Genomic DNA, 19,457 nt, shown 5'->3' with positions numbered 1-19,457 from the left:
GGGGCAGCTTTGTGAGCCAAGGGAGAGGTTTCACGAGCCACACTTTAAGGGGGGGGGGAGAGGGAGAAGAGCTGCATGTGGCCAACCTGCAGCTCGTGAGCCGCAGGTTGGCCACCCCTGATCTAGATGGTGCTTGGTCTTGCCGTGAGGGCACAAAACTGGACTGGATGACCTCTCAAGGTCCCTTCAAGTCTAGCATTCTATGATTAGTTAGCCTGGCATGAGAATTTCCCTTCCTTCCAGCTAGGACAATAAGGGCACGTCTACACCGAAGGGCAAAAGTCAAATTAAGATATGTATCTTCAGCTACGTCAATTGCATAGCTGAAGTCAAAATAGCTTAATTCTGCTTTTGGCTCTGTCTACACAGTAGAACGTTGAGAGAAGAACGCTCTTCCTTCAACTTCCCTTACTCCTTGTGAAATGAGGGTTACGAAAGTCAGAGTAAGAAGTCCGTCTCAAAATCATTTCAAAAGAACGGCAGTTTCTTGCCATTTCAACCAGAAAGGGCATTGCTCAATGACTTGATTACCTGCATCCTGCTTCAAAGACCTTTTAACACCAGACTTGAAAGAGAATCCTCTTAACTGTCATTCATGCTTAAATTCGACACTTTATGCCTCGGTCTAAACAAAGACATTAATTATCTTACCCATTACAAAGGTAGCTTCCCCAATTACCACCACTAATATCATTAGCTCACAGACATTTACCTCCCCCCGCCATCCCCCTTCTGTTCTGAAATTTGATTTGTCCTTTTCATATGTGTTCTTTTTTTTTATTGTATTCTTTGGAATATATGGTTGTGCCAATTTTCTTCCTCTATTTGGTCTGATGAAGTGGGTCTGGCCCATGAAAGCTCATCACCTAATAAACCATCTTGTTAGTCTTTGAAGTGCTACATAGTCCTGTTTTTTTTGTTTCAGCTACACCAGACTAACACGGCTACGTTTCTATCACTGTATATGCACACTGTTATTTCAAAATAACATCCATTATTCTGAAATAATGCTGCAGTGTAGATGTACCCTTATTCTCGGATGCTGCCATTTTTAGTAAATCAAAATACATTATTAGGGGAAGAGTGTGGTAAATATAGACAAAATTATGCCTGAGGTAGCATTTTAAGCCATAGAAGTGGCTGCTCACTTGTAAATAGAAATGAATTTCCATCTTATAAACGCTGTTGTTCAGTAAAGAGATATTAAAGCACCATCTAGTGAAAAGTTAGAGAAATATCTTCCAGGCAAATATCCCTCAATACATGCAGTATAAGATTAGAAATTTTGATAATAAAGATACTTTCACTGCATTGGAAATGGTATTTAGTGAAGCAAAATTAATAAAATTAACTTGGATTTATTCACATGCAGTTACATGAGTATTGTGAAATCTCCATAGGCATTTCTGACAGAACCAAATCTTAGCCAAGAAGCAGCATGGTTTCTCTCAGCAGGGAGTGTTTCCTACTGGATCTAGTCAACAAGGGATCTGTAATCAAATTAACCCCCCCCCAGTCTCCTGCATTATGTGTTCTAGACAATTCCTAAGACCCCAGAACCTAAAGAATGAAACTATTGGGCAAGCAGAAGAGTCCTATGACTAATCCTGGTGGGCTATATGAAATATTTTAAACAAAACCATTACAAGATTGGGTGCATATGTTGGAGTTGAAGTACATTTTGACTCAGACTCTGGTGGAATTGTATAGAAAAATCTGAAGTTTTGCAGATTTTTGTCTCAAAATAAAAGATCATTTATAAGAATCTTTTCAATGCACCGCAAGCAGGTTGGAATTCTAAGTCTAGCTACAACAAACCATTTAAATCACATGATTAAGTCCCACAGAGGGCAATTTTGTATATGCTTAAGCACTTTACTAAACTGAGACTCATACAAGCACTAGCCGGGTAGATGTGCTCCTGAACTGGCTAGTATCAATCACCATCCCAATCTCAAAAGGATTTGTGGTTTAACAAGTAAGGGGGAGTAGTTGACACCTTGCCAGCTAGTGACACATGCTATTGCTTGTGGCATGCAATAGTTAGGTGTGACAGACCGACCGTGTCTGGGCACAGCTGAGGGCATCCGCTCAGGGTGAATTGCTCAACTTTGGGGCTCCTTACAGCCCCAGACTGGTGACCTCTCCAAACAGGCCACAAACCAGTCCCACAGAGCGTTTCAGCAGCCTGCCTGAAGCCTCATGAGCAAAACCCCTCCGACACCCCAGCAATATCCGTGCCCCAGATGGCCCCAGGCCTCACACACCGGTGGGGGGTCTTAGAACCCAATCCCACCTACCCCGAACAAGTTCTGTCCGGTTCCAAGAAACTAGCCACAGATCTCTGGTCAATTTACCCTCTGGATCTTACCCACAAATCACGCTGAGCCAATCCTTTAGCATCTAACATCTAAAGGTTTATTACTACAATAAAGAAAAGCATGAGTGTAAGGTTGTTAAAGGATAATACATTACATGCATCGAATCTCCCAGTTCTCGATGCAGGCTCTAGCAGAGATGTTACAGCTGCTGGCTCAAAAGTCCTTGTTGAGCATCCTAGGATCAGGATGGGTCCACAGGTCTTCCTGGCTCTTCAATCCCTGCACTGCTGCCTCTGCGATGAAGTGCTGAGCTGAGTACCAAGATGGAGTCGACCACATGGCCTATTTATCCCTCCTTCCTGGTCTCTTCTTGGCTACAGCAGGTCACCTGGCCCACGGCCTATCCCTGTGTTCCCTGCTGGCAGCCCCCAGGTATCAGCTCTCATTCTTTAGGGGCTCGTCTACATTGGCCCCTTTTCCAAAAGGGGCATGTTAATTTCAGAGATCGTAATAGGGAAATCCACGGGGGATTTAAATATCCCCCGCGGCATTTAAATAAAAATGTCCGCCGCTTTTTTCCGGCTTTTAGAAAAGCCGGAAAAGAGCGTCTACACTGGCCCCGATCCTCCGGAAAAAGCGCCCTTTTCCGGAGGATCTTATTCCTACTTTGAAGTAGGATCTCTGAAATTAACATTCCCTTTTCGGAAAAGGGGCCAATGTAGACGTAGCCTAGGTGAGTCCTTGGCCCATTGAGTGCCATTGTCCCACATGGCCTCGCTAATTAGCATGTCCATAGGCCGGGCTCTGCCCAATGCTCAACCACATGCAGGGAAATATTCAGTATCCACACAGATTACAGATTCCTAACTACACACACAGACATTATACAATCACATGACTAGCGTATATAGGATTAGCAGACAGCAAGCTTCTATTTAACACCCCACATGGCCCCTTTTATACCATTTTGGGGTCCAACACCCCCACCTATGGGTGCAGCAGTGATCTGGCTGCTTCCCTCAAATTCAGTAATGTGACATAGGGGTGCATTCTACCTCTCTGCAAAGGATCAGCAGAGTATGTGATCCTGCCCAGAGCTATCCTGCTAGGCACCAGCAGGATGGCCCATTTGATCATGCCCCTCAAAGTAGATCAGAAATAAATCAGAGAAAACAAATATGGAACCATATGATTTCATTATATCCATTGAGTCTGACTATAGCTATGTTTCATAAAGTATATTAGGGTATGTCTACACTACCCCGCTAGTTCGAACTAGCGGGGTAATGTAGGCATACCGCACTTGCAAATGAAGCCCGGGATTTGAATTTCCCGGGCTTCATTTGCATAAGCGGGGCGCCGCCATTTTTAAAACCCCGCTCGTTCGAACCCCGTGCAGCGCGGCTACACGGGGCACGAACTAGGTAGTTCGAACTAGGCTTCCTAGTTCGAACTACCGTTACTCCTCATTCCACGAGGCGTAACGGTAGTTCGAACTAGGAAGCCTAGTTCGAACTACCTAGTTCGTGCCCTGTGTAGCCGTGCTGCCCGGGGTTCGAACGAGCGGGGTTTTAAAAATGGCGGCGCCCCGCTTATGCAAATGAAGCCCGGGAAATTCAAATCCCGGGCTTCATTTGCAAGTGCGGTATGCCTACATTACCCTCCTAGTTCGAACTAGGAGGGTAGTGTAGACATACCCTGAGAGCCAAGGCCCGACCAGCTTCTCTGAACAGTGATGGGGGTCTTCAAGTTTCTCATACATTCTCTTCCGTGCTGCTTTCACTCCCCCCAAAAAGACACAGATACAGGGTGCCCTGTGGCAACTGCTGACCCTACGCACAGTGACCAAGAGGTTTATGGAAGAAGTCAGCATTTTTTTCCTTCTGCCTGATGTTCCCATTTCAAAGCTGGGCAGAGAGCAATCATTTCATTTACTCCTCCCGCTTGGCCTTGTTTAGCCATCACACTCGTCATAGGAGTATTGTGCTCAACAGTGCAGGGATATGGTGACTCTAGACATTCATCCCTTTATAGCCACATCTTCTGCATCAAGACCAACATTGGTAGCTACTTCCAGACCTTTCAAGAGCAGTCCAGTGACCTATGTGAAATGAATGAATGAACCAGTGCCCTTCCTAGGAGACAAGTATCCATGGACAACCACTACCACAACCAGCACCCAGCTTAGTTGTCTCAGCACAGTGCTTCAGGATGGAAACTCAATTATCCGTCCATCCCTGAAGGTGTTCCCGCAGATCAGGGTGATGGTGGCGCAATGCTGCAGAAGCTCTGTGCTATGTTTGTTGAAAGGATGCTATGGCAAAGCACTGACCATACCCCGAGGATCCTGCACTCGTAGGTGGCGATCATGTGCCTCAGAGGCTTGCGGTGACCCTCCACACAGCCTCTTGCCCTTTACTAGAGGCAAGGGTCACAGATTAGTGAACCATCCTCATCATAGGCAAGCCCAAGGATTGGGGTGAAACCCTTCTGTAGACCTGGTCTCCCTTTCCAGGGGCAGACTCTGTCACAGTGCAGGGAAAACTGAACCCCACCACTACTCCAGGCTCTGGCCCAGTGACTCTAAGGTAGCAGCAACTGACAAGGTTTTTCCACTAGCACCAGTCTAGAGCCTCTTCTCTGGGCAACTTCCCTAAACACTTCCCCCCGTACCTTTTCCCTGATACCTGAACGAGCCTCTTCTGCTCTGGCACAGCACATTTCCCTCCTTGCAGCCCTCAGTTCTCTGGCGGTACACCTTTTACTCTCAACCCTTAGCTTTTCTCCTATTTCCTGAGAGGAAGCCTTTTAAACTAGCCATAGCAGGCCTTAATGGGCTGCAGGTGCCCTGATTAGCATGCTGTTTCAGGCAAGCTCTTAATTGGCTCAGGTGCCTGCCTGCCTTGAATACATGGCCAGTTCTCTCAGGGAACAGAACATTATTTATCCAGTTCTCTGTGTATTTGCCCTCCACCAAACTATTGTAGCCAGCTGCCCTGGGTCTATCACAAAAAAAGTGGGTTATGCCCACAAAAGCTCATGATACCATCTACATGTTTTATTAGTCTCTAAAGTGCTACAACACTCTTTGTTGTTTTTTAAGTTTTTCCAGTTACAGACTAACTCTGCTCCCCCTCTGAAGCTTTTGACAATATATAGAGTACTTCATTTTGCAGAGTTATTGGTCCAATGTCCCCATTCCTAATCTTCACTTTTTGTCCCACAGATGTGGTTAAAAAAATCTAGGTTCTGTGAGATCACCCTTCTCAGAGTGCATGTGTATGTGGAGGGGAGGAGAGGTGCCTTTCATTGTTATGTCAGCCCACCACCCCAGAACTGTAAAGAGTTTGCCACTTTTCAAAAGCTCTATATTCAATTTAAAGATCAAGAAATAGAACAGGAGCGTTACTTGCCCCCACTTTTGATTTTAGAGTGTCAGTTCCTTTATGGGGTGGAAGGAGAAAGATTCAGATAAAACTAATCTGCAGTCATTTTTTTTTCGGCATAAGCCTCATAACAGTAATGCATCTAGCCTGCTTCTGGATTTCTTCCATGTCTATGCTGCTTTTGAGCCAGCGGCAGTTTGTTGATTCCATTAGTGGAAGATATGTGTCCAAATCCCTTCAACTGCTTCATAATGCTTGGTCAAATGCTTTAAGATATACTGAGACAAACTGAGTAAGTTCCTTATGCTATTAAAACCCTGGTACATCCTTTATTGCAGCAGCCTTTTTACAAAATCCACTAATCCTCTTCCCCCATAAGACTCTGTCTCCTGTCTCACTATCCATTTTACTGTTTTCATGCTAATCATCTTCATACTTGTACATATTCTTCACCAGACAAACTAACAGATGCACCATAAGAATATTAAATTCTCTCCTTCTCACATAGACTAATTCACTCTGAAGATTGTAGGGCATTCTTTGAATTAATTTTTTAATCTCCGCTTTTCAGGATCTAAAAAGTCATTTGTTAAAACGTAAATATGAGTCCATGTTACAAAATTCAGATACAGATCTAGATTCTTAACACTTTGTTTTGATTATGTTCATATTAGGAGGTGTTTGGTTCTGTGGTTTTTGTTTGGGTTCAAGCTTCATGATTAATACTATAACTGGGTGAATTAAGAAAAACAACAACAGGATTTTTCTTGTGAAAATTCCAGCTTATCTGCAGGAAGTTTTTGAAATAACGGATACATTTTTTTTCCCTGCACTTTTGCAACTTTTTTCCATTTGAAAAAACGGTGTGGAAACAGTCCTTATAGAAAAGGTTGTGTTTCCACATTGTAGGATTCTTTTACCTGAAGCATTTAAAAACTTTTTATTCATGTGGAAAATTGAGGAAATTGTCAAAAATTAATATTTTCCTGTATAAAATGTAGTGTTTCAAGAAACCCTATCTTCCTAGGAGGACACTTTGTTAGAAAAATGTTGACCGTTTCTGTCTTAAACACAAACACATAATCAATACATGTACATGTCTAATTCTGATTTTTAGGCTAACATTGTAAGAAAGGATTGTATGGAATGGCTACACTAATCAATATGTATTTCTGGGCGGTTAAGAACAAATTCAAAAAACAAAACTCCACTCCCCAAACACCGAAGCAAGGAGATATAAGAGAGGAAGTGTTACAGCATCAGAAAGAGCTCTTCTTGGCCGACCAGATCATGAGGTCAGAAAACTGCTCCTAAATAGATTAATCCTTTAATAATCATCATCATCGCTACAGTTTTTACCTACACAAAAACCTGGGAGCTTCTGTAGTGCCGCAGGGCAGACATAGGCTGTGGCATGGAAAAGATAGCTATAAGTCTCAGAGCCGGTAGCCAGGTTAGTCTGTACATGCAAAAACAACAAAGAGTCCTGCGGCACCTTAAAATGAACAGATATATTAGGGCATAAGCTTTAGATGAGATGGAAATCAGAGGGAGTGGGTTTAACCCATGAAAGCTGACGCCCTAATAAATCTGTTATTTTCCAAGACAGGAGTGAGGAAACTTTTTTGGGTTGGGGGCTGCTGATTCACAGAAAAATCAGTGGGGGGCTGCACACAAGTGAGAAGCAAAAAACAAACAAAACAAACCCCCTATTGACTGAGAAGGAGAAAGACACTCCCCACATTCCTCTTGCACACCAGAGCCTAGGGGGCTCATGCAAGTAGATTTTGTGCACTCCAGCTCCAGCTGAAGCACCAGCATGGGCCCCTCAATGCTGGGGGGGGGGTAGCTTTAAGCCTCAGAGGCCAGATCCAGGGAAGCTGGGGGCCTGGCGTTAGGTTCCCCAACTCTGCTTTAAGGTGCCACAGGGCTCCTTATTGGTTTTGCAGCTATTCAGGACAATGCTGATGGGAATTCTGATGGTTAGGTCCAGCGCACCCTCAAATTAGCTATTTTGTTTTGCTCCTTCCACCTTGAGCCTATTGCTTCCGCACTGAATTAATAGTAGAACTGAATCCAGCTATGGCTGGATAAGGCCTGTCATTGCTTCTATTACTGCATCATTTTTTCTTGTTTGAAGTGACTCTTTTCCCTGTGTTTCCCCTCAGCCATCCTGCCAGAGCTCACCTCCTCCATGGGACTAACTGATACCAGAGCTCGTCTTCCATTCTGCCTGACACCACCACTGCGTAATCATAAGCATGATCGAGCGGATCCTTCAGAATGCTTCTCGAGCACTTTTATGTACTATACCATAGCGTGGCGGGTAGAGTCGCTGAATATGCAGATTCAGAAGCACGTTTTTAAAGCAGTGCTCAGGAAGTATGCCTGCTAATCCCATTATCTGATAACAGGATTTGCGAGCACACCTCCTACCCTCCTGCCTTAATAACACACACCGTAGCCAGGCTATGAAATGCAAGTTAAATGCTTATGGAAAGTTGATGGAACAAATGTTCAAACAGGGGGAATTAAACAGAACAAGTTTATCAAAAGTAGTGGCATTTCCAGGGATCTTATCCTCCTTTCCTCACAATCACCTCCACCCTCAAACTCACTCCACGGTCAGACTTCAGCTGCTACTGTGTGTGGGTTAAAATGTTCTCCACGGGCAAATTTCCTCTCCAGAGATGGGCTGGCAGGCAAACCCTAGATCTAGCTATTCCTGGGCACTGGAGAATTCAGACGCCAATTCAAATCCAGACTTAGATGTGGGCCTCAGGGAGATCATTAACTTATTTTAGACTGCACGCCTAAAAGGGGAGCTCTGACACCACTATTTTAAATAGCACTGGTATCTACTCTGAACTTCCCTATCTAAATACTATCAATAAGTCTCATCAAATGGGCACAGATCATTTGGGGAAAGAGGATCATGCTGAAGAGTTATGGGGAACTGGATAGTAAAGTTGTTGACTCGAGTCCCACGACTTGAATTAGAGTCCGACTTAAGTGGCCTAGGTGACTCAACTTGAGACTCAACTCAGGTTCATTGTTTGTAACTTGAGATTTGCTAATTTTGTTAAATCGACTTGGTAAAAAATGTCCAAAAATGCCGATATTGATGGCGTGTACAAAAGTGACTTGACATTTTTAAAATTAAATCTTGAGACTCGACTTGGGACTTGACTCGATAGTGACGTTAGGGACTCGAGACTCGACTTGAGACTTGAACTGTAGTGACTTGAGACTCAACTTGGACTTGACAATGATGACTTGAAGACAACACTGCTGGATTGTTTAGGGAACAGGGAACAGCAGATAGTGTAGTTGCATGTAGATCAGTGGTCCAAATTCAGTGTAGGTTGGCAGGGAGTGAGTGTCATGGCTGCCCAGTCGCCCATGTGAAATTAGGTAGTGGAATGATACATACAATTGGGTGCCTTGCATTGCAAAACAAACACTTGTGTAGCTGCAGAAAAGATCAATATTGGGCACAGAGACTGACCCAACATCCTCCATATCATAGAACCTTGTGGTGCCCAGGCAGGGAAACAAGCATAGAGCTCACTTTCTGGCTTGTCTTGGGAAACTGCATATTCAACTCCTACAATGTTTACAGGTTAGTGGGAACCTTGAACTTAGCAAAAGATCCTTGATCACCAGGAACAATCTTTAACTTGATGTCCGTCTGCTAATATGCCATGAATCCCATCAACAAGTCATTTGAGCCAGGCTGGTTTGGACACAAGTTCCAAGAGATAATCAGACTGAATAGAATTATCTCTTTTTATGGAGGGGGGTGGAATCTCCATCCCTAGAGGTTTTTAAGTCCCGGCTTGACAAAACCCTGGCTGGGATGATTTAGTTGGGGTTGGTTCTGCTTTGGACATGGGTTTGGATTTGATGGCCTCCCGAGGCCTCTTCCGTCCTATGATTCTAAGTTCTTCCTCCATGCCACGCCGCAATACAGATGTGTGTCTTTTCCCTACTTATTGCTCGTATGCTACCACTGGATCCCCTGCCCACAATACTTAAATAATATAGAAAGGGACGATACTAATGCAGGCAAAATACCAACTAACAACAAAAAGGGAATCCAATCCTGAGAGATAGCAAACAGCTCCAGGGACCTGCCGACTGCCCATGTTCCCCATTGAAGTCCACACAGCATGTTTCCATCACCTCACAGGATCAAGGGACAGGCTGTGTTAGTCTTTTGTTATTCAACCCAGCAGTGGAGGAGTCAAATCTGTAAAAAGAAGCCATTTCCTTTGGATAATGTTCATGAAAACAGATCCTGTGGAAGACAAGATACTGTAAAATAATCTGAATAATTCAAAAGAGAGAACCGACAGAAGCCAAGTGCTACATCTCTTCCCTTGTCCTGGAAAGTTACATGTAATTTGAGAGTCAAGCTGTTTGGGCTACATCAGATTATAAATTCCTCAGGGAAGGGACTAACTTCTTGTCCTATGTTTGTATAGTGTCTAGCACAAGGTGCCCTTTGATGGAGGCCTCTAAGTGCTGCTGCTGTACAACGAACAGGAGTTTTGACTAGATGCACAAATCATAGCATGCTTCTGTGCCCTGACTAGATGAATATTTTGTATTTTTCACCATACAGACTTGAATACTTCAGCTCACTGGGGTGAAAAAAGGACGTACTCTTTCACAATCCTCTTCAGCCCCGGGTTCCAGTGCTTGTGACAAAGGGCCAGGCAATCAACACCGATCCAACACTCTGGGCCCTATTGCTTTAATTGATGACGCTAGAGCAGACTCCATAAAGAAGAACTGTGCCTAACGGATGGGCTGAGGAGAACTAAGCGGCTAATTAGGCCATTCGGCACATGACACAGCCAGCACAGGAAGGAAATGGGAAAAACGGGGCAGCAAAAAGGGAGAACCTACTTCTCCTGGCTTATATCAGGAGCTGAGGGCTCCTTAGGACTATAGAGGCCAGGCTAGATAGTGTATAAGGATGGTAGCAGGCCCAGCCAAAGAGTTTGCAGGGCCCAAGGCAGTGTGGCTGAGCCGCATGGCCGCGAGTGAGTGGCTGGGTGGGTGGGGCTGGGAGCTGGGCAGCGCGGGGCCCTGACGAGTGAGTGGCCAGGTGGGTGGGCCAGGAGCTGCGTGGCGCGGGGCTCTGAATGTGCAGGACCCAAGGCAACTGTCTCGCTTGCCTTGCCCAAAGGTCAGGCCTAGATAGTGGAAGCTAATATTGTAAATAAACTGCACAGGGAAGGCAAGTGTCCCTAGTCTCCTGCCCTGGAGCACAAGCAGGTCACACAGCCCCACTGTCTTCATCGTGGCTGAAGTCTGGGGGCAGCCCGGAAACCAGTCAGTAACTGGAAAAACGTAAAAAAACAACGAAGTCTTGCAGCACCTTAGAGCCTAACAAAAAACGTGGATGGTATTATGAGCTTGGTTGTGCCCATGAAAGCAGGGGTCTCTAACCTTTTTAGGCATAAGCTCACTTTTTGAATTTAAGTGCAGTCCAAGATCTACCTCAAAGCCAAATACCCTTGTCCTGCCTCCTTTGTGCACCTTCTCCGAGGCCCTGCCCCTGCTCACTCCATCCTCCCTCCCTTTCATCAGGCAGGGGCAGAGGGTTGGGGTGCAGGTTCTGGTCTTGGGCTAAGTGATTTGGAGTGTGAGAGGAGCTCTGAACTGACCCTGGGGTAAGGGCTTGGGGCACAGGAGGGGGTTCATGACTGGGGCAGAGGATTGGCGCTGGCTTCAGCTGGACACTGCTTACCTCACGTGGCTCCTGGATGGTGGTGCAGTGAGGCTCATGCGGCTCACCCCTGCCCTGGCCCTGCCCCACTCTCAAAAGCAACCAGCAAACTGCTTCTATCCCAAGCCCTGTTGTGCCCCCTCTCTGCTCTGTGGAGATAGAATACAGGAGGAGCGGGGAGCACCCTGACATAAGTACCACTCTTCTCCCTTCCCTGCTCTGTACCGCAAGCAGGAGGCTCCCGGAAAGGGGAAGTTCCAAGGCAAAGGGCAGCTGTGCGGTGAAGGGCAGCTGAGGTGCTGGCGCTAGATAGCTTCTTGGCCAAACCAGTCAGAATCACCTGTCAGAGTTTCCAAGATCTACCAGTAGATCCCGATCTACTGGTTGGTGACCACTGCTCTAAAGTGCTGCAAGACAATTGGAAAAACTTGGTTGTAGCAGTTGACAGAAACCTTATGTAAGATACCTCAGTTTCCTTAGCTGTAAAATGGGGTTTATATTAACATCCCCTCCCTCCTCCTCCAGCATTGCTAAGGAAATTGCCTGGATAATCAAACTGGTCATTTCTGTCTCTAGTAGCAGCTGTGATCTTCTGTTTTAAGAAGCAGTATCAGCAATACATTTCATGAACAGCTTAGTCCACTAAGTGGAGCTCTAGGCTCAGAACTAGACATTGTCTCTGTATGTAAACTATACGAAAAAGGCTTCTAGCATATGTTGTGATAACAAGGTACATATAATTAACAGAGTATTTACAGAGTATGTTCATGATGGGGCTTGCAAGAGGGTAGCAAACAAATCTTTATTTGGAACTTAGCTGCTTTCTGGCAGAAATTGAAATTTACAGCAAATTTTATTCAGACCCTCAATACTTTCTCATGAATGCACAACACATGCAGGGCGGATTTAGCTTTTACAATGTACATGGATTAGTACTTCAGTATAAAATACCTACAGTCCAAGTATATTAGCATAGGGTGTAAACCCCTTTCCCCCACCAACCCATACATCCTTATCCTAAAGACTAGTGTTTTAAAGCACTGGCTTACAGCAATGTAGAATTACGTATTACACAAAGAGTTTGCAGATACAGGCAGTCCCCATGTTACGTACAAGATAGGGTCTGTAGGTTTGTTCTTAAGTTGAATCTGTATGTAAGTCGGAACTGGCGTCCAGATTCAGCCGCTGCTGAAACTGACCAGCGGCTGACTACAGGAAGCGTGAGGCAGAGTTGCTCTGCCCCGGGCTTCCTGGAATCAGCCGCTGATCAGTTTCCACAGTGGCTGAATCTGGACGCCTGGGACAGAGCAGCTGGGGTGCTGCCGGGTAGGCGCTGTGGGGACCAACCCAGCAGCACCCCAGCTGCTCTACCCCAGGTGTCCCCAAGTCAGCTGCTGCTGAAACTGATCAGCGGCTGATTCCAGGAAGCCCGGGGCAGAGCAACTCTGCCTAGGGCTTCCTGGAATTAGCCGCTGGTCAGTTTCAGCAGCGGCTGACTTGGGGATGCCTGGGGCAGAGCAGCTGGGGTGCTGCTGGGTTGCTCCAGTAGTGCGGCCGCTCCTCGGTGCTACTGGACCAACCCAGTAGCACCCCAACTGCTCTGCCCCAGGCATCCTGATTCAGCCGCTGCTGAAACTGACCAGCAGCGGCTGAATCAGAACGCCTGGGGCAGAGCAGCTGGGGTGCTGTCGGGTTGGTCCAGTAGAGCTGAGGAGCGGTGCTGCAGGACCAACCCGGCAGCGCCCCAGCTGTTCTACCCCAGGCGTCGGCGAGAAAAGCCTGGTCTGCTGGGGGGGGGGGGGCAGCTAGTGGCCCCCCCCAGCAGACCAGGGAGACGTGGGCGGAGGGACCGCCGAGACGCGACGCGGTCCCGCCGCCCACATCCTCCACGGCTTTGCTCCGCGTCTCCCTGGTCTGCAGCTTTTCTTGCCACGGAGAACGCGGGCGGCGGGACCGCGGCGCGTCTGGGCGGTCCCGCCGCCCGTGTCCTCCGGGGCGAGAAAAGGCCTGTTTGTAAGTACGGATCTGACATAAGTCGGATCCGCGTAACCCGGGGACTACCTGTACTTTCGTGGTGTGGCTTCCAAAGCATTTTTTAATGTTCACTTGTAAGAGAGTAATATTAGGAATTTGAAAGCTACAGAGGCTGTGCAAATCAAATTTTTCAGATCAGACGGTGGCACAATTTGCAGCATGAAGCTCTTATGATCCGATCAAGGCGCGTTCGGTAGGTAAAACACACTGTAACAGGTAAGGAGAGCAGCTTTGGGCAGAGTATATACTGGAATTTCATGTAACCAGGAAAACAAAACAACTCTAATTGGTTTGCAATTTGAGAATGAAGCATGAAAAACCTGAAGGGAGCAGCAGTCCCTGGTGCATGACAAGCATAACCTCATAATTTCAGTATCCCTGAGGTGAAATCAAAATGCATTTAACAGCCAGAAAGATCCTCCACAGCCACACTGACAGGGGGTGGGGCTTATGGTTAGGGCTCTAATATGGTTAGGTTGGGGTGTACATATTTTCCCATTTCTTATTCTGGGTGACAGAGCGTTACCAGAAGCTGTTCTCACTGCATGAAAAATAGCATCTTTCCATCATTTTCTGACCCTCCTGGAGTAGCACTGATTAGTGAATTTTGATTATCCATGGCCAGAGTTGACTGTTCATAGGGGAAACTGTCTCATCTATTCCCTCTTCCTGCAAGTCTCCTCAAATTTCTGTATGGACTGTTTAAGAACTGGCCCCTTAAAGTAAACACTGCTTGTATTTATCGTGGTCTTAGGCAGGCCAGTGAATGGTTGGGGATTTTTTTTTTCAATTCTGGACTCCACAGTCTCTGCTGCACAGCTCAATAAGAATGGATTATTAATGGCAGTTCTGTGTAGCTCACGAGCAAAACAGTTCCCCTTTAAGATTCTGCTGCCACACCAATTCAGCTGCTGTATTTAGAGACAAAGCCACAGGTATACCAGATTGTCTGTGCTTCCCTTCTCTTGTTTTTATCACTGAGGACACTTGTGGGAAAACAAGAGCTCGGTTTCTGTCGGGTTCATTTATCCCAGTGCTAGTTCTCCCACTGAAGTCATAATCCTCTCTAATCCTTGGAGGCATCACAATGATTGCTGGAGACATCATGACCAAGTCAGAAGGAAGATGATAACTGCAAGCGGGGAATCCATGGCAGGTAGTGGGCCTGGTCGTACATTTCTTGAACATACAGAGTGCCACAAGGTGTTCACTTGTAAAAAAGCAGCCTGGTCATCTCAAGATATTTATAGAGCACTTTTCATTTTCAAAGCACTGACTAATGAATCCTAACCACTATGTCATCAGTAACTGAAATGAACCCATTTTACAGATGGGGGGATGCTGAAGTGAATGGAATTGCTCAAAGCTAGTCCCAGAAGCAGGATTAAGATTCAGCAATTTATGGTTCCCCGGTCATTCAGCCAGGCCTCTCTCTCACCAACGGCTATAGTAAGAGGAAACAAATGGAGATGACCTTGTGAAATTATGTCACTTGAGGCACTGGAGTCAACATACCTTAAATCACCATCCACACAGTGGCTCCCATCGACTTCCCTTATTCCTTGTGAAGAACAGGAGTCCCAGCTCCAAAGGGGGCTCCCTCTCAGTCGAATTAGCGGGTCTTCACTAGACTCACATAAACGAATCCTGGAAGATGGACCACGGCAGCATCGATCTTCTGTGTAGTGTATATTCGGCTGTAGGGAAGCACAGACAATCTGGTATAGAATGTCTTTCTGATTCTATTGATTGTTGTGTCATTTGAAGTGGCAACAAAGCAACCATGTGAAATGTTGTCTCTAGCCAAGTGGACAAGGGAGATACACATTCATTAAACTAGGCAGTAGCCACAACCAAAAAAAGTCTACTACATCACCAGCAACTTACATTTGAATGATACCTAGTTCAACTCCTAGTGCATGGCTATGAGACTGTAAGCCCAGAAAAAGTCTTCAGTACCAGTTAGTAACTTTCCTTTGAGAATATGGAGTCCTGAAGGAGTTTCTGTGAGGTTCACCAGTTCTCTCTAAGGAAATTATTGGACAAGACAAAACAATACAATCAAAAGCCATAAGAGATTTTCATGAAGTTGTGATGGTGTTTGACATCTATTGGATTTCTCTCATAACCTTAGCTGTCCTAGGAAAAATACTCAGTTTCTTTTAAAAATGTGGACACTTAATTCTCTTAAAGCTAAGACTTGCACTCTACCCTAAAGGCTATTTAACAATGCTCAGTTCCACTTGGCATTATTTAACAGAGCTGTTCAAGATGGCATCTTGTCTGAAGATAGCGCAAACCTGTGAAAGAGGCTTACTGTTTATATGCAGGCACCCAGGAAGGATTGAGAAAAGGGAAGCTAGTTCATGCGGATACTGAAGCTGGAGGTTGAAGTCCTGCTTGCTGCATTAAGCGCTGACCTATATAGCCATCAGAAAAATGATATCAAGGGTATTGCATACATTGATCTCCTCAGCCCTCGTCTCCATGGTCACTGACACAGCGCTTGCAGGTGCAGCCCTGTTTCCTGTAGCTTGGTTACTTTTCTTTGTTTAATTGCCTTAGTGCCAGTCTTCCACTTGCCCGCCCTGCAGCTGCTACGAGAACCCTCCCCTTTCCTGACTGGAGCTGCTTACTGGCTTCCCAACTTTCCTGACCATCTTGCCACTGGTGACTTTGTGGTGCACAGACATATACCTACCCTCGTGCCATGCATACAGGTAGGCCCAAAGGATAGTTGTCCCAGGACACTGATCTCCTTGCCTCAATTTCTGGCCATCCTTCAAAGACTTTACTACATGCTCAGAGGCTAGAGCAGAAAATATTACCGAGCAGTGGACATCTCTTTTTGCTCCTTCCCAGCCCTGTCTTTTCCCTTCTTTAATCACCGCTGCATTTCATCAGAATTATTTGGTTTTAAATGCCTCCTACCTACTTCACTTCCAGACCCACAAAGAAAAACCCCATGTAGTTCTCTCACAATCCCCACGTTCTCATGCAAACTCATCGATTCACACAAACTCATGCTCATCCCCAAGCATTTGTACACAAAGCAGCTAAGCATGAACATTCGCATACTCGGGAATAAAAGGGGCGTGAACGTACTTGAACCGAGATGCAATTTCCAGCTTGCAAAATGATCACAAATGTTTGTTGTCACTGTTCAACCAGCTGTTGTAATAGCTCTGCCTGCAATAAGATTCAATAATAACTAAGAAATGTTACACAAACCTCATATAAAATGCTTCAATTCAAACAAACCATTAAATCCACAAAATGGATGTTCAAAAACTTTGCGGAGTTTTATTTTTATTCATTCACTTAAAAAAAAATCATATTTTGTCTTTTGTACCAGACATACAGGGAGAGTGCTACATAATCTTTGGGTTCATCTGTCTGACAATTAACTATCTAATTAATTAATAATCTGATAATTAAAATGACCTCTTTTTGGCTGATACCCGATCGGAGAAAGGTTCAAAAGAAACTTGACACATCATGTTTTGTGTCATGTTCCAGCGTGAGCCACAACAGGCATGTTATGTTATGTCACAGCTGGTTTTCCGAGACCAAATGAATCAAGATATAAATTAAAGGAGAAAACCAGTTATACAGAGTTAACGTGTGGGTCTCTCTGGTCTGAAACCTGGCAGCATCTAGGAGACAGAGAATTTCAGCAACATCAATAAGGTGTCACTGAACTTGGAATGGCAAGTGTTCAAGATATTGTTGGCTCCATCTCCATCAGTTTGAGGACACCACAATGTGAAAGCACATGATCTCCATGCACACTGTGCTGTAGAGGGGAATCAAAATGGAGGCTAAAGACTGCAGAAATAGGGATAAATTGGGAGAAGGGTAAAGCAAGGGCCCTAAAGAAATGCTCCCCCTCTAACGGGGTGCTTATGTACACTGAGAATGGGAAAGCACAAGGTTTGGGCTAGGAAAGGCAGCTCTGTAGCTTTTCTGTGTTACACCTGCTATCTCCTTCCTTGGGGCTCCGAACTTCAGTCCAGTAAGAGATGCAACAAGTTCAACCTTTCACGGCTTTTCCTAAGGATTTGCCCCACTGGTGGGATTTCAGAAAAGGACCGAAGTTTGTATGTATTTAAAGGTAGTATCCACGCAACTCATGCTGATTACATTTGCATGACATAGCCTCTGGGTCTAGACAGAGCAACCAATCTGAAACTGCTCCACTCCAAAAAAGGAGCAAGAAACCAGAGCCTAATGGATCTGAGGCTACTCCCTGAGCAATTTCCCTGTCAAGCGAGAGGGAAACAGCAAATTGGATCTGTGTGTATCTAGTTCGTTTTGGTTTTTTATGGCCTATTGCTGGAGATGGCTGGTATTAGTAAATTGATATCAAATCAATTAACTGAGGGTCTGAGGCTTGATCCTTAAATTAACTGTTTGTTTAGATTTGTGTTCTGCTATTTTATCAATTTTCAGCGTATTGCTGCTGCCAAATGGATTATTGTAAATTCAGGGAGAAAACAGATTGTGTATGTATGAGACTCACTGAACAATCCATAATGGTGGAGTACAGTCTTACTCTACTCTACTCACAATGGTAGGAACCGGGAGTAGGCCCACTGAACTCAGTAGAGTTAACTGGCCAGAGGAGAAGTGCGTTTATTTTAGACCAACTCTGAATAGAAGCTTTTGTAAATCATGAATTACCAGTAAAGCAGGCAGCTCGGGTTTAGGAACAGAAGATCCGCATAGCTATAATAGATATGCTGGATCATTTATAAGTTGTGGGTGACACTGGTTCCTTCCCATGGGGATATTGGTTTTCTGTATATAATTAATAACAAGAAAACTGTATCCTGAGTGTAGGGTCCACATGAGCATCCTGGAACAAAAAGGGCCATAAATTAACATCAATTATGTATTAAAGTTCCAATTAACCTGGCTGACACTGATATACTTTAACAAGGTACACTTAGATAAAAGAAGCAACTCTCTAATTACTTGGAACGGGACCTCCTGACCCATTCTACTCTTTTATCCCAACACCAATCTAATGAGGAAGGAAGTGAGAGATAGGAAACTGTGCATAAGGCGAGACTACAGCACCACAAGATGCCCCCCGGGAAATGCTTTTACCTTCTTAAAACTGTCAATGATGAATATTTTATTGCTCTGAGCCTTTTAACCCTTTGAGGAAGAAATTTCTTTTAAGGATGATACAGTATTGCTTGCATCCATTTTAATGCTGAGGCTGCCGTCTCTTTCACATACCAACCATACATCACTCTTCCTCCCCTCGCCCCTCCAACCACCACCACCACAAGCACACATTTCCAAAGTATTCATGTCCAGGGTACCTAGACACCCTTACATAGATTTAAAATGTGTACTCTTAGTCCCCATGGGGGAAAAAAGAAAACAAGGCACAGCAGACTTCAAACAAAAACAATAGCGTTGATATATTCTGCAGTATTAGAATTGTGACAAAACTTAAGGACCAAACAAAAAGTTGTATATGTGTAAAATATAAATAATTGGTGAGGGACAGTCTACATTGAGAAAGATGATTTAATCTGTTAAATACATATGGGATCTAAAAATCAAGTACCTTATTTTTTTTTACTACATTCTGTGAAACAGATGATGCAATAATTTCAGTATCCTGAAGCAAAAATAATTTTTTTTAAGTTAAACATGACGAAAACCTATTTATTGGCACTGTCTAAAAATAAAATAAAAAAGGCTCTGGCAGAGATGCTAAGTGTGTAATTATAGTAGGAAAGAATCAGGTAAAAGTACATTCTGAAAATATGATTTAGTTAATAGTTTTATTAAATTCTTCTCCAGTGTTTTTACCTTTTACTCCACCTCCTAAGTGGATAAAGAGCAAAGAGGATTTTATAAGTTACCATTTGAAACTCTGATCTACTTTGGAGAGTCCCCCCCCCTCACTTCTTGCCCCCTCCCCAAAATAGCAACAGGGATTTCTGTAATTGGGAT

At 44.8% G+C, this 19,457-nt stretch overlaps 1 long non-coding RNA gene across 1 annotated transcript in view; it reads right to left on the bottom strand.

The window, feature by feature from the left end:
• Positions 1 to 17,074, bottom strand: part of LOC112543930 (uncharacterized) — a 50,220-nt gene extending 33,146 nt beyond the window's left edge. Inside the window, exon 1 of the long non-coding RNA XR_003087225.2 lies at positions 14,997 to 17,074. This is a non-coding gene — a long non-coding RNA (uncharacterized LOC112543930). The remainder of the gene's footprint in view (positions 1 to 14,996) is intronic.
• Between the last annotated feature and the right edge of the window lie 2,383 nt (positions 17,075 to 19,457).

The sequence above is a fragment of the Pelodiscus sinensis genome, chromosome 10 (genome assembly GCF_049634645.1).
Source record: "Pelodiscus sinensis isolate JC-2024 chromosome 10, ASM4963464v1, whole genome shotgun sequence".
Lineage (NCBI taxonomy): Eukaryota > Metazoa > Chordata > Testudines > Trionychidae > Pelodiscus > Pelodiscus sinensis.
This window is presented reverse-complemented; position numbering and strand designations above follow the sequence as displayed.